The sequence below is a fragment of the Choloepus didactylus genome, chromosome 8 (genome assembly GCF_015220235.1).
Source record: "Choloepus didactylus isolate mChoDid1 chromosome 8, mChoDid1.pri, whole genome shotgun sequence".
Taxonomy (NCBI): Eukaryota; Metazoa; Chordata; class Mammalia; order Pilosa; family Megalonychidae; genus Choloepus; species Choloepus didactylus.
In genome coordinates, this window is record NC_051314.1 from 143,294,646 (window position 1) to 143,308,528 (window position 13,883).

The window sequence follows — 13,883 nt, forward strand, 5'->3', positions numbered from 1 at the left end:
ACAAATTAGATAACCCAGATGAAATGGACAAAGTCCTAGAAACATAAAAATTACCTAAACTGACTGAAGAAGAAATAGAAGATCTCAACAAACAAATCACTAGTAAAGTGATTGAATCAGTAATCAAAAAACTACCCACAAAGAAAATCCCAGAACCAAATGGCCTCAAAGGGGAATTCTACCAAACATTCCAAGAAGACTTAACTCCAGTGTTGCTCAAACTCTTGAATATTGAAAAGGAGGGAACACTCCTCAATTCTTTCTGTGAGGTCAACATCACCCTTATACCAAAGCCAGATAAAAATACAAGATAAGAAAATTATAGGCCAATATCTCTTATGGACGTAAAAATCCTTAACAAAATACCTGCAAATAGAATCCAACAGCATATTAAAAGAATTATACATGATGATTAAGCAGGATTTATCCCTGGTATGCAAGGGTGAGTCAACATAAGAAAATCAATTAATTTAATACATTACATTAACGTAATGAAAGAAAAAGCCCGCAAGATTATATCAATTGATGCAGAAAAGACATTTGACAGCATCCTTTCTTGATAAAAACACTTCAAAAGATAGGAATAGAAGGAAACTTCCTCAACATGATAAAGGTCACATATGAAAAACCCACAGCTAGCATTGTGCTCAGTGGTGAAAAACTGAAAGATTTCCTTCTAAGATCTGGAAAAAGACAAGGATGCCCACTGTCACCACTGTTATTCAATATTGTGTTAGAAGTTCTAGCTATAGCAGTTAGGCAAGAAAAAGAAATAGAAGGAATCCAAATTGGAAAGGAAGAGGTAAAACTTTTCCTATTTGCAGATGGCATGATCCTAGGAACAGAAATCCTGAGAAGTCCACAGCAAAGCTACTGGAGCTAATAAACAGGTTCAGCAAAGTGTTGGGATTCAAGATTGATACACAACAATCAGTAATGTTTCAATACCCTAGTAATGAGCAATCTGAGGAGAAAATGAAGACCAAAATTCCATTTACTTTTGCAACTAAAAGAATCAAATATTTAGGAATAAATTTATTCAAGGATGTAAAGGACCGGTACACAGAAAACTAAAAAAAATTATTAAAAGAAATCCAAGAAGACCTAAATGAATGGAAGGACATTCCATGTTCATGGATTGTAAGACTAAATACCAAGATTGTCAATTCTTATGGATAAAATGCAATTCCAACCAAAATTCCAACAACCTGCTTTGCAGAAATGGAAAAGTCAATCATCAAATTTATATGGAAGGGTAAGATTCCCAAAGAGTTAAAGCCATCTTGACAAAGAAGAATGAAATTGGAGGTTTACACTTCCCAATCTTAAAACTTATTATAAAGCCACAGTAATCATACCAGCATGGTACTCACACAAGGAAAGACATATAGACCAATGGAATCTAATTGATAGGTCAGAAATCAACCCTCATATTTATGGCCAACTGATTTTTAACAATGGAGAAAAGACCACTCAATTGAGAAAGAATAGTCTCTTCAACAAATTGTGCTGGGAAAACTGGAATTCCATTTGCAAAATAAAACAAACAAAAGCACCCACAAACAAGTATGAGGATCCCTACTTCACATCTTATACAAAACTCAACTCAGAATGGATCAAAGTCCTAAATATAATAGCCAGAACTATCAAACTCCTAGAAGAAAACGTAGGGAAGCATCTTCAGGGCCTTGTGTTAGGCAATGGTTTCTTAGACTTTACACCCAAAGCACAAGCAACAACAACCAAAAAATAGATAAATGGGACCTCATGAGAATAAAAATAATTTGCTCTTCAAAGAACTTTTTCATGAAAGTGAAAAGACAACCCACACAATGGGAGAAAATATTTGAAAACCACATAAGCAATAAATGGCTAATATTGAGAATATATAAAAAAATCCTTCAACTTAACAACAAAAATACAAACAACCCAATTTAAAAATGGGCAAAAGACTTGAATAGACATCTTTCCGAAGAAGATATACAAATGGCCAGAAAGCACATGGAAAGATGCTCAACTTCATTAGCCATCAAGGAAATGCAAATCAGAATGACAATGAGACACCATGGCTTCTATAAGAAAACGGAAAATTGCAAGTGTTGGAAAGGATGTGGAGAAATAGGAACACTCATTCACTGCTGGTGGGTATGTAAAATGATGCAGACACTGTGGAAGACAATTTGATGACTCCTCAGAAATTTAAGTGTAGAATTACCACGTGACCCAGCAATCCCTCTGCTAGGTATATACCCAAAAGAACTGAAAGCAGGGACTCAAACAGATATTTGCACACCGATGTTCATAGCGGCATTATTCATAACTGCCAAAAGATGCAGGCAACCCAAGTGTCCATCAACTGATGGATGGATTAAAAAATGTGGTATACACACACAATGGGATATTATTAAGCCATAAAAAGGAATGAAGTCCTGATACATGCAACAACAGGCATGAACTTTGAAGGCATCATATTGAGTGAAATAAACCAGACATGAAAGGATAAATATTGTCTGATTTTGATGGCATGAAATAATTAGAATATACAAACTCACAGAGTGAGAATCTAGAATACAGGTTATCAGGGGATGGTGTGGGGATGGGGAATGGGAAGCTAAGACTTAAAATATACAGAGTTCCTATTTGGAATGATGGAGATGTTTTGGCAATGGATGGTGGTGATGATAGCACAGCCCTGTGAATGTAACATCACTGAAATCTGAATGTGGTTTAAAGGGGAAATTTTAGGCTGTATATATGGTAACAGTATAAATTTTTTTTAAAAAAATCCATGGATCTGCACTACACAGTGAACCCTAAGTTAAACCATGGACTATAGTTAATTTTCCTCAATTGTAACAAATGTTCCACACCAGTGAAAGTTTTAAATAATAGGGTGGTATATTGGAATCCTGTATTTTATGCATCATAGTCCTATAAATCTGAAATTTCTCTAGTAAAGAAAAAGAAAGATGGACCTTGCATGCTTCCTATCATCCCCAAGCTAATGGGACAATAGAACACAGGAATAGGAATGGAAGGCTCACACCAGAACTACGCAAAGGCTATCAGGAAGAACAACCTACTGGGTGGTGACCCCATCTAATTGATGATGTTTGGACATTGAACACTGCCCTCCAGCAGAAGGGAAACCCAGCACTGCTATGTATGGTAGGAAATACTGAGCTTGGAGGGGGAGGACAAGGCGTTCACATGATTAGGCTACACTTGAGGAATCCCAGTCTCACTTTACCCAGCTGCTCTTTTTCTTTTTTTCCACTGATGTGCCCATGTAGGGCTGTTTTCTGGTCCAGGCTGCCCTAGTATTACTACAAGGCCTCCTGATTCCAACCTGGAGGTGATGCTACCCTCAGGTGCCTCTCTCTTGTGTAACTCCATGGGAATGGGGGATGGGGTGGCAGAACACCAAGGCACTAGGGTTCCTCTGGTCCACCTGGGACTCCCAACCCTTAGGTACAGGTGAGTGACATCATAGGCTATGTCAAATTTGTGCAGGATATGACTTTCCTCCCTGGACCGATTAGGGCTGAAAAGTCTGGGTTAAACAACAGAGGCAATGGGTTCCTGCAGAAGTTGTGGCCTTGGGGCTTGGATAGACAGCCTGGGTGGCCATACCTGAATTTAATGTTACTGTGGCAACACTATTGCAGTTTATGACAAGGCAGCCCAATGTACAATGAGTAATGACCACAGCTGGTGCACTGGCGAATCTTATATGCACAGTCCTGCTGGGGTATGGAGCACCATGTGTTCCCCTAGGACAGCAACACCACACAGGTGCTTGGACAGACCTTAAGTCTGGCTCACCTGGCTTGGGGATGGCAGTAACCTATTTAGCTGCACTGCCAAGACGGTTGGCCTTCTCTACCACCTACAAAGAAATGTGTACTGTTCATACAAGATGGCCGGGTGGACTTTGGCTGAGTATCATAGGGATTGAGTATGCACTGATGCCCAGCCAACTAAAAAGAAAGGTAGAGATACCCATTTCTCATCTAACTGGTGGGTCAAGGGGACTGCACTAAGCCTGGCATTAGGGGAATTTGGACTCTTTGTTTGTGGGATCATTCGCTTAAGGCCTTTCTCCCTCCCTTGTGGGGGTGATGTGGCTTAGGATATGTGGTTCCCAATATCACTCAGGAAAGAAACATAACACCTGCTAAAATCTGCAACCAGGGCTCTTTTGCACATCACAGCCATATCACAACAGACACCCCGCTTCTGCAAAACAGTGGTGCCTTCCTCTAGGCAATATGTGTCCTGATCACTGGAATATATATAACATCTCCAATATTCTAGAAAGGGGATTTAATTTAATACTTGATTCGTTGGGACTACTCCAACATGAGGTGGACAATGCAGTGGCTGTTGTCTTCCAAAACCTCAGGGTGCTGGACATTCTGATGGTGCAAGCTTGTGTTGCATGTACTATGGTAGGAGAGATATGTTGCCTTTACATCAATGAATCTGGGCATGTGAGTAGCTTGGAGGACATAACAAATGCTGTTCAAGTCCTCCACAAGATTGAAGAAATACAGCCCTTTGACCTAGTCTGCGGTCGTGGTTACTACTTCTAGGGGGAGAGGCGGCCGGTAGCCGAGCCCTCAGCTCTCGGGGCTGCTCAAGGGGTACCGGCGGCGGGGGCTCTTTCCCGGAGGCGAGGGCGAGGCGGAGGACGTGGCCAGGGTCCTCGGCGAGAGGCGTGCAAGGAGGGCGGCGATAGGGACAAGACACTCTTCATCCAGTAGGAGTATGCGCCAAAGAGATTTATTCAGGGGTGATTACAGGTTATATAGGCTGGTAAGAAGGGCAGGGCTGGAAAGGAGGTGAAGCAGCCTTAAATGGCAATATTGAAGGGATAGGGGCTAGGATTGGTTCTGAGAGAACGCCGGAACCGTTGCAGCGGGGCGGGGGTAGTCCTGGCCACGGGCATGCGCGCTGGCGGTGGCAGGAGTGGCCTTGGCACCAGGGAGTGAGTGGGTAAGATAAGGAAGTGGGGAAAGGGCAGTTGGGAGAAAGGCGGTTTCCTCCGGCAAGCCTCCCCTGCCAGTGGCATTTTGGGTGAGGAAAAGGGAGCTGCCTTGACCTCGCTCCCCAGGCTCGGGGGGGCTGCAGAGGGCACTCACGCCCGTACCTACTACCCTCCCCAGGGGGTGATATCAGGTCCCCTGGCCCAGGCCTGGTAAGTCGAGGTACAAGCTCAGACACCCGCAATTCCCCTTTCTTTTCTAATTAGAGGAAGAGGCTTTACCGGAGAGGCCCGCTCAGTGTTGGTGTGGTGCCTGGGCGCTTGACAATGGCTTCGCTGCAGCGGGCTGGGTGAAGGTGAGGGGTTTAAAGTTCAGGGGTTCAGAGAAGCTGGAACTCGAGGCGAGAGCGATGTTCAGGTGATTGAGAAGGGTCTCGTGGTTGGCGAGTCGACCGGTGGCGTTGAGGTCGCGGAGGGTTGGTTGTCATCTTGGAGTGGGGGGCGTCAGAGGTGGCGAGTCGCTGATACTGGATTTGCACGAACGAGGAAAAAATGGCATCCGTTTGTTTTCTTACAAGCTGGACAATTTTGCGGATGAGGCAAGGTCCTAAGATGAGAGCTAGAATAATTATTAATAAGGGGCCAAGAAAAGGAAGGATGTATGGGAGGATGGGAGTGAAAAAACTGGACCAATAACTGGTGGCTTCACGATCTCTTTTACGCTTTTCTAGTCCCTCTCGGACTCTTTTCAGGCTATCCTCGACGAGACCTGTGGAATTGGCATAAACACAGCACTCTTCTCCTAGGGCGGCGCAGAGGCCTCCCTCTTTGAGGAGGAGAAGGTCAAGACCTCGGCGGTTTTGGAGTACTACCTCAGAGAGGGAATTGACAGAATTTTTTAGATGGTAAATAGCGTTTTGTAAGTGACGAATGTCTTCGTCAACAGCCGCCCTGAGGTGAGATAGGGCGGAGCCTTGACTGGCTAGTGCAGCGATTCCGGTGCCAGCGCCGGCAAGACCTAGGAGGGAGGCAATTGTAAGGACGGTGATGGGCTCTCGCTTTTGCAGTGGGGCAGGAGCTGCAGTTTTTTCTAGATGGAGGAAGAAGTCTTCTTCGCTGTGGTATAAGACCCTAGGGATAAGGACAATTAGGAGGCAAGTTTCTTTATATTCATTGATGACATTCGTGCTGAGACAGGGGGTAAGTCCTGTAGAGGAGCAGAGCCATTGGGAGGAGTTATGAGGAATGAGAAATTTTGCTGAGCTGCTGGGAGATGAATAGCTGGCACAGGCAGTGAGGTCGGGAGAGTTACTGGAGTGAGGGCGGACGCACTTTCCCGTATAGGAGACTGAATGAAAGGTCAGGGGGACGGCAGAGGTATTCCAATTGCATTCCAAGGGGCTGTTTTCTGTGCTTTCTGAAAAGGAGAGGTTGGAGGCAACGGGCTCGTATAGAGAGGAAGAGGTGGAGAGGCAGAGCCAGCAGGATGAGGTAAAATTGGGGTTGGAGGAGTTTACTGAGGCAAAGGCGGCTTGGATGAGGCTGAGGAGGGGAGAAGAATAACGAGAAGGGGGCAGAGGAAGCTGGGGTGGTGGGGTTGGCGATGCGTTGTTTGTAGCTGAGGTGCGGCTGGTTGGAGCTGAGGTGCGGCTGGAGAGCTGTGGAAAAAGGGGGTTAATGACTTGGTTGGAACCTATGCTAGAGGGTGTTCTTAATGCAGTATTTTGGTATGGTTGGTTTACAGCCTCCTTTTTTATAAGAATAAGTGATTCTCGGTCGGCTCCTTTCTCATAGATTCTGAAGCCTCAAGTTTGACCGAGTAACCAGGAGGGATCAGTGGGGAGCTGCACTGTAAGATTAAGATGTGTGCAGGATCTCTTACTTTTTTGGCCGAGCCAGTTAACAGTAGGGAGTTTGCACCCTGTAGGGGCTCACTTTAGGGTAAGGTAATGATCAGGAACAGGAGGCTTCCAATTAGTGGTTAGTGTTTCACACCCCCAGTATGCACAGTAGTACTCGTTGGGGGAATTACAGTACGATTTTTCAGGATTTGAGGATGTGCACATGTAATATTGGGCCTGGGGATTACTTACCTTTTGAGCGCAGGTTTCTTCGACTCTGGAGACAAAGGTGGCGAAAGGCTTACTCGGCTCCTGGAAGAGCTTGGTGAATTTATTAGGCCGACAGGCAGAGCAATTGGCAAACGCGCATAAGGCGATTCCCCAAAGGATAGGCCAAAAGGTGGCAGGTGCATTAATATAAGCAGACGCACTTAGAAATGCTCCAGTGCCCAAATAGGCTTCAGGGGGATGATAGACTCCAAGGGCTGCGTCTTGCTCACCTTGCTGAGCAGCTTCTGCCTGGAAGTGAGCACGCCAGTCAACAAACTGACCGGGGTTAAGAATGGAACGGGCAAGCGAGGCCCAGTCTTGGGGGATGCAATAGTCCATGCCGAGATCCTGCAGTATTTGGGAAGCGTATGGGCTACCTAACCCGTCCTCCTTGACAGCCCTGCGAAGCTGCTTGATAGTATCTGAGTTAATGGGATACCAGTCATACGGTTTCTGTGGGGTGGGGGCAAGGTTAAGAGGAAAGCAGCGAAAAGCACGAGAGAAAGGAGGACGCGCTTGAAGAGGGCTTGGCGCGGAAGTGGGGGTAGGGGGAGCGTTGCCCCAAGGGTTGCCTTGAGGTGTAGAAGGCAGCCAGGGGTTGTTAGTCGGTGGGGTGGAAGGAGCGGCGGCAGCTGCCGGTAGCGGCTCCGAGGGGGAGCTCGCCGAAGGGGGAGACGGGAGTGGGAGGCCCCAAGCGTCGCAAGATGGCGGCGCGGTGGGCGTGGCTAAGACACAAGATGGTGGATCAGCCCCGCCCTGTGAAAGGGTGGGGCCCAAGGCATAAGATGGCGGACTAGCTCCGCCCTGTGGAAGGGCGGGGTAAAGCATATGTGGTTTCCGGCCCAGCTTAGGGCTGATGTCATCGCTTGGATTTAACGGGGCCTCGATCAGGGGGGAGGGAGCCTTGAAGGCAGGAGCGGATGGTTATCAAGGTGGGGAGCAAGCCGGGAGGGAAGCGCTTGCTCTCATGTTCCATGGCATTAGTGACTCGATCAATAAGACGATCATAAGTAACAGGGTCCCAAAGATGGCAAGTGGTGAGCCATGGGTTAAAGGGCAGCAGGAGGTCCCAGTACACCTGCAGCTGCCGGACAGACACTTTGCAGCTATGCGTGTCTAGGAGACCCGCTAGAGCACGAACTTGAGGTGCCTGACATGTAGACAGACGATTACCCATAGCTGAGGGGGGAAGAGGGGGGGTTACTCCCGAGCCAGGCCGGCCGGCTGGCAGGGAGGAGGAGGAGGAGTTGATTACCGAGCAGAGAGAATGAGATAAGCTGTGGCCGCAAGGCCGAAGGAGACGGCGAGAGCAGAAAGCAGTGCCCTTTGGCAACGGGAGCAGTCAGGGGGGGCGGTTGCAAAGAGGCACAGAGCACCAAATGAGGAAATAAAAATACAAAGAACTACAGCAAAGTAATGTAGGGGAAGAGGGAGAGTGTTAGGAGGAACGGGGGTCATAGAAGTGCGCATACAAGAGGACGCAGAGAGCGTGGGGGAAGGGAGGAGTTCCTACTGGATGAAGAGAGCGTGGGGGAAGGGATGAGCGGCTTCGGAGCAGGGAACCTCCCACGGCTCCAGAAGCGGCGAAGGAGAGGCGGCCCTACCTTGCAGGCGAGGAAACGGGAAGCTGGAGAGGCGTCCGGGCGAGCGATCGACCTGCTGAACTGTTGTGTGGAGACGTTCCTCACACGGGGCACCAGTTGCGGTCGCGGTTACTACTTCTAGGGGGAGAGGCGGCCGGTAGCCGAGCCCTCAGCTCTCGGGGCTGCTCAAGGGGTACCGGCGGCGGGGGCTCTTTCCCGGAGGCGAGGGCGAGGCGGAGGACGTGGCCAGGGTCCTCGGCGAGAGGCGTGCAAGGAGGGCGGCGATAGGGACAAGACACTCTTCATCCAGTAGGAGTATGCGCCAAAGAGATTTATTCAGGGGTGATTACAGGTTATATAGGCTGGTAAGAAGGGCAGGGCTGGAAAGGAGGTGAAGCAGCCTTAAATGGCAATATTGAAGGGATAGGGGCTAGGATTGGTTCTGAGAGAATGCCGGAACCGTTGCAGCGGGGCGGGGGTAGTCCTGGCCACGGGCATGCGCGCTGGCGGTGGCAGGAGTGGCCTTGGCACCAGGGAGTGAGTGGGTAAGATAAGGAAGTGGGGAAAGGGCAGTTGGGAGAAAGGCGGTTTCCTCCGGCAAGCCTCCCCTGCCAGTGGCATTTTGGGTGAGGAAAAGGGAGCTGCCTTGACCTCGCTCCCCAGGCTCGGGGGGGCTGCAGAGGGCACTCACGCCCGTACCTACTACCCTCCCCAGGGGGTGATATCAGGTCCCCTGGCCCAGGCCTGGTAAGTCGAGGTACAAGCTCAGACACCCGCACTAGTCACCTGGTTTGGGCAAGGCAAAGGGTGGGGTCACTGGTTGCAAGCCCTCCTGCAAGCAGGCCTGACTGCCCTGCACAGGATTATCCTATTAGTTGCCCTCCTCAAATGTTGCCTAAAAATTTTAGGAAAATGGTGCACAGAAGAGACATTTATCAGAGCTGTGTACATGCCCCGGACATGTAGCTCACCATCCGAAATGGATGATGGGCATATCAAGATATTTAATTTGTCTATTAGGATCCCAGGAAAAGTTGCGGGTGGACCATGGTAGTAGGCAGCCCTAGTGCAGCCTGCTGCCTCTCCCTGGGGCCCACAAATATAGCCTGGGCTCAGGACCAGGTGTATCAGCCTGGTGGGATAAAACACAAACCCCTGGTGGACACGGGGACTTCCAGTACATTCCTTCCTCTATTGTCTGAGCATATGTAAATATTCACTGGAGAAAGCCTGACTCTGGTGAGCGTGTTTTACTGCATCCAGCTTGTGCCCTGGTAGTGCATCTGTCCCTGGTGAGGAGGGTTTGGGGTTCCTCCACAAGACAGGGGTGCTGCACCTAGAACACCTCCCCATTCACCCATGGATTGAGACCCATTGGCTCTGGGGAACTGACATCCACTGGTGAAGCTGCCCTTTACTCTTGATGTGAGTAAAACCTCTTTCCATCAGAGCCTGTGGGAGTCATGCTGTTGTTAGCAACACCAACACGTGTAGGAGTGAGTTGACATCTCTTTAGGTGCCTCTCCTTTTGACCAGATATTCCTGTGCCTCCACAGAATTTATTGAGGTGGAGGCACAATTTACAGGTAAGGTGGGAAAAGTGGCATTCTTTGTCTACGTTAGTGATGGCAAAGACAAATAAGTGAGTAGTCCAGAAGTAACTACTCATTTCTATATAACAGCTCTCTGAATCCATCTCCCCTGACTTCCCCCTTTTGTGGTATTTTTGTTTTTACTACCACTTCTTCCTTGTGCATCCAGAACCTCTGGGTGACCCTTCGTAGTTACAAAATTCATAGCTCTCATTGCCTTCCACATTCAAATTCAGTATCCCTTGTACATGCTATTCCCACCCCAATTTTAGCACCTGTCCTGTATTACACATTTTAAGGATTAACCCCAGCAATCTTATATGGGACCCCAAATGGGTGATGAGTGAGGTTGAGGCAGCCCACAGCCAAGGCCAGTTCCAACTCTGATCCAGTGGGAAGCACACAGACTGAAGGAATACTCATGGGATGCTCACACACCTCAGAGTACAACTTCATCTTCCATCATGAAAACCTGTGTGGGAAACTCTGCACCCACCCAGTCTATCCAGTATGATAGGAAGTACCCACGGGAGGATGTTACCTGACTCTTTGTCTTTGGACTGGTTGGCTACCCATAGCATGAGTTCAATACTCAATATAAATGGACTGCTGCTCTGATATTTTGTGCACCACCTAGAACCCCCAATTTTTATTTCACTATTGTATTAAATTCATGAAAATGTTTCTGATTTCTTTTGGCTCCTGCCCTACCTCCTGTTTATGGTCCTTACTTGTCCCTCCAATCTTGTGCTTGATGTTCTTTGAGCAGGACTTCCTATTTCCTTCACGAGTACCACTTGTACTACCTCTGCTTCTTCCTCTCTGAGTCAACACTTATGCTTGGTCCAGCCCAGCTCCCACAACACCTATTACCTCCCATGGGAGGTATTTTCACCCTGGCTCTGTTGATAAGAACTAGCATGTCAGTCCACCATCTACTGTAAGGACTCCAGCTTCACAGCAATATCTTCTTTTTTATCTCATAAAGTCCCGATCTATTGACACTCAAGGGAAAGGGTTAAAGGGAACGGAGTCAGAAAGCACTTAAGTATGACCACTTTAAGGACAGATAGGGTACAGAAAAAGAGGAAATTGTAAGTAATATTGTTCTAGTTTGCTAATGCTGCAGAATGCAAAACACCAGAGATGGATAGGCTTTTATAAAACGGGGGTTTATTTCACTACACAGTTACAGTCTTAAGGCCACAAAGCGTCCAAGGTAACTCCTCAGCAATCAGGTACCTTCACTGGAGGATGGCCAATGGCATCCGGAAAACCTGTTAGCTGGGAAGGCAGCTGGCGTCTGCTCCAAAGCTCCGGCCTCAAAACGGCTTTCTCCCAGGACGTTCCTCTCTAGCAAGCTTGCTCCTCTTCAAAACATCACTCCCAGCTGCACTCAGTTAGTTTCCTCTCTCTGAGTCAGCTCATTTATATGGCTCCACTGATCAAGGCCCACCCCGAATGAGTGGGGCCACGCCTCCATGGGAACATCTCATCAAAATCATTACACACAGCTGGGTGGGGCACATTCCAAGCAAATCCAACCAGCACCAAAACTTCTGCCCCACACAAGACCACAAAGATAATGGCATTTGGAGGATACAATACACTCAAACCGGCACAAATATATTCATCTAACTTTCTTTTGGACTCTGGTCTCTCTGCATTTTGGAACCTATGTTTCCTCTCTATCTGTCCCTAACTCTTACCTGCTTTCTTTTGGTTGGATCCGTGGACTTACTAGCAATTCTTCTTGACTTACCTCTTTGGCTTGGTACATTAATAATGGTCCATATTCTCTCTGCTCCATCCATCCCCCACCCCACTTGCCTAGTGTCAGATCAGGTCCTGTTCTTCTAACTGTTACCCTTTCCTCTGTTCCGAAGGTCCAGTTCTCACTTGCCCAACTGTCCAACCATGACCAGAATATATGCTCCTGGGCACCCTTGCTCCCTCCCAGGCCAATATGTACCTTTTTGAGTAGTGCTAATACCCACTGGGGGGAATTTAGCAGAAAGGTAGTAAGCTATCAGGTAAGGGAATGAAGCAAAGAAACTTTAGAAAGTAGAAAAGGTGAAAATGTCAGGGAAGACCCATGGAGGGGAGGAAGAATTGTGAAGTTGCTCAAATAATATTTGGGGGATAAAAAACTTGCAAGAATGAAGACAAATGGCAAATGAGTTTTATGAGGAACAAAAACAAAGCATATGGAGGCGAGAGTTGAAAAAAAGAAAAGAAGATGTCTGTAACAATCAGAGGGGAAGTGCATGGCAGCAGTGATGGTGGGAAAGAGGGGACCCAGGGCCATTCCAAGGTGAAATTATGAAGTAGGCAACTCAAGCAATTAGCAAATGATTGCTGTTGGAGGGCACTGTAATAGTTCTTGCCTTCAAAAAAGGTGTATTCTAAAACATAGCTAAAATAAGTACACAAATAAGTATAAAACAAGGTAAGCTATTAACTGCATCAAGAGAAGTACAAATACAGGGTGATGGGGATACAAAGATATAAACCATGGGATTCAGCACTTAGTGCTGTGACTTGCATGGAGTCAGAACTCAACAAAACCAATTTAGGAGAAAAGCTGACATCAAAAAATGTATTGTGGTGTATGTGTGATTTTCATATTGCACAGCTGACATTTAATTCTCTACTAATGATTCTCAGCACTGGGTGCACATTGCCATCACCTGGGAAACTTTCAAAACCAATATGAGGGAGACTAGGCCAGTCTGGAAACCAGGAGGTACAGAACTTAGATCTGCTACTAGTGCCCATTAATTAACCTTGTATAATTTCCTCTCATCATTGCAATACAAAATGGCATATAAACTCACAGTAGTATATTATTTCTGTCACTTATAGCTCTCAGGAATTCTGAGACTTAAATTTGAGGGTTCTTGGATAGAAAGCTGCTATGTAAATATAATTAATTACTAAAAATTTTAACAAGCAAAAGAAAATCATGTTATTTTTGATAACATAAACCTATTATGATTTGGAAGTCTACTTATAATAATAAATATACATGCATTTTGACAATCATTAGCATTTGCTTTTTTTGAAATCCCTGCCAGTTAAGTATTGTCTTTATTTTCCAAATGACTGGCCTAAAATCACACTGCCTTAAGTGTCAAAACCACTTTCTGCTACGTGACTATGCACTTTTAAAAACTCTTGTGTCCCAGAGCCCACAGGGTCGAGGGGTGCCAGGCAATTTTGGGCCAGTGTCCTGCAGTGGTGGGAGGGTGGTGAGAAAGGGTGGCACCTGCGTGCCCCCAACCCGCCTGCATAACTCCCGCTCCAGGCCCGCCATATGGTGACCAGCCAAACAAAGACCATATGAAAAAATTAGAAGAAAATAATATCTTGACTCAGTAATCAAGAGCTTGCTCACCAAGATTTAGAAGGAATTTGACTCTGCAGGACATTATAATATGCACAGACATTTCCAAGGAAATTCTAAACAGTTAAGCCTCCCTCCTCCAAAAAACAAACAAAAAACTTAAGGTATATAGTCAAAACCTGGGGCACATGTTTAATGTTGGGGTAATAGAAGAGAATTGGCTAGACAGCATATTCATTTATGGAACTTTCCATTGTTGACATT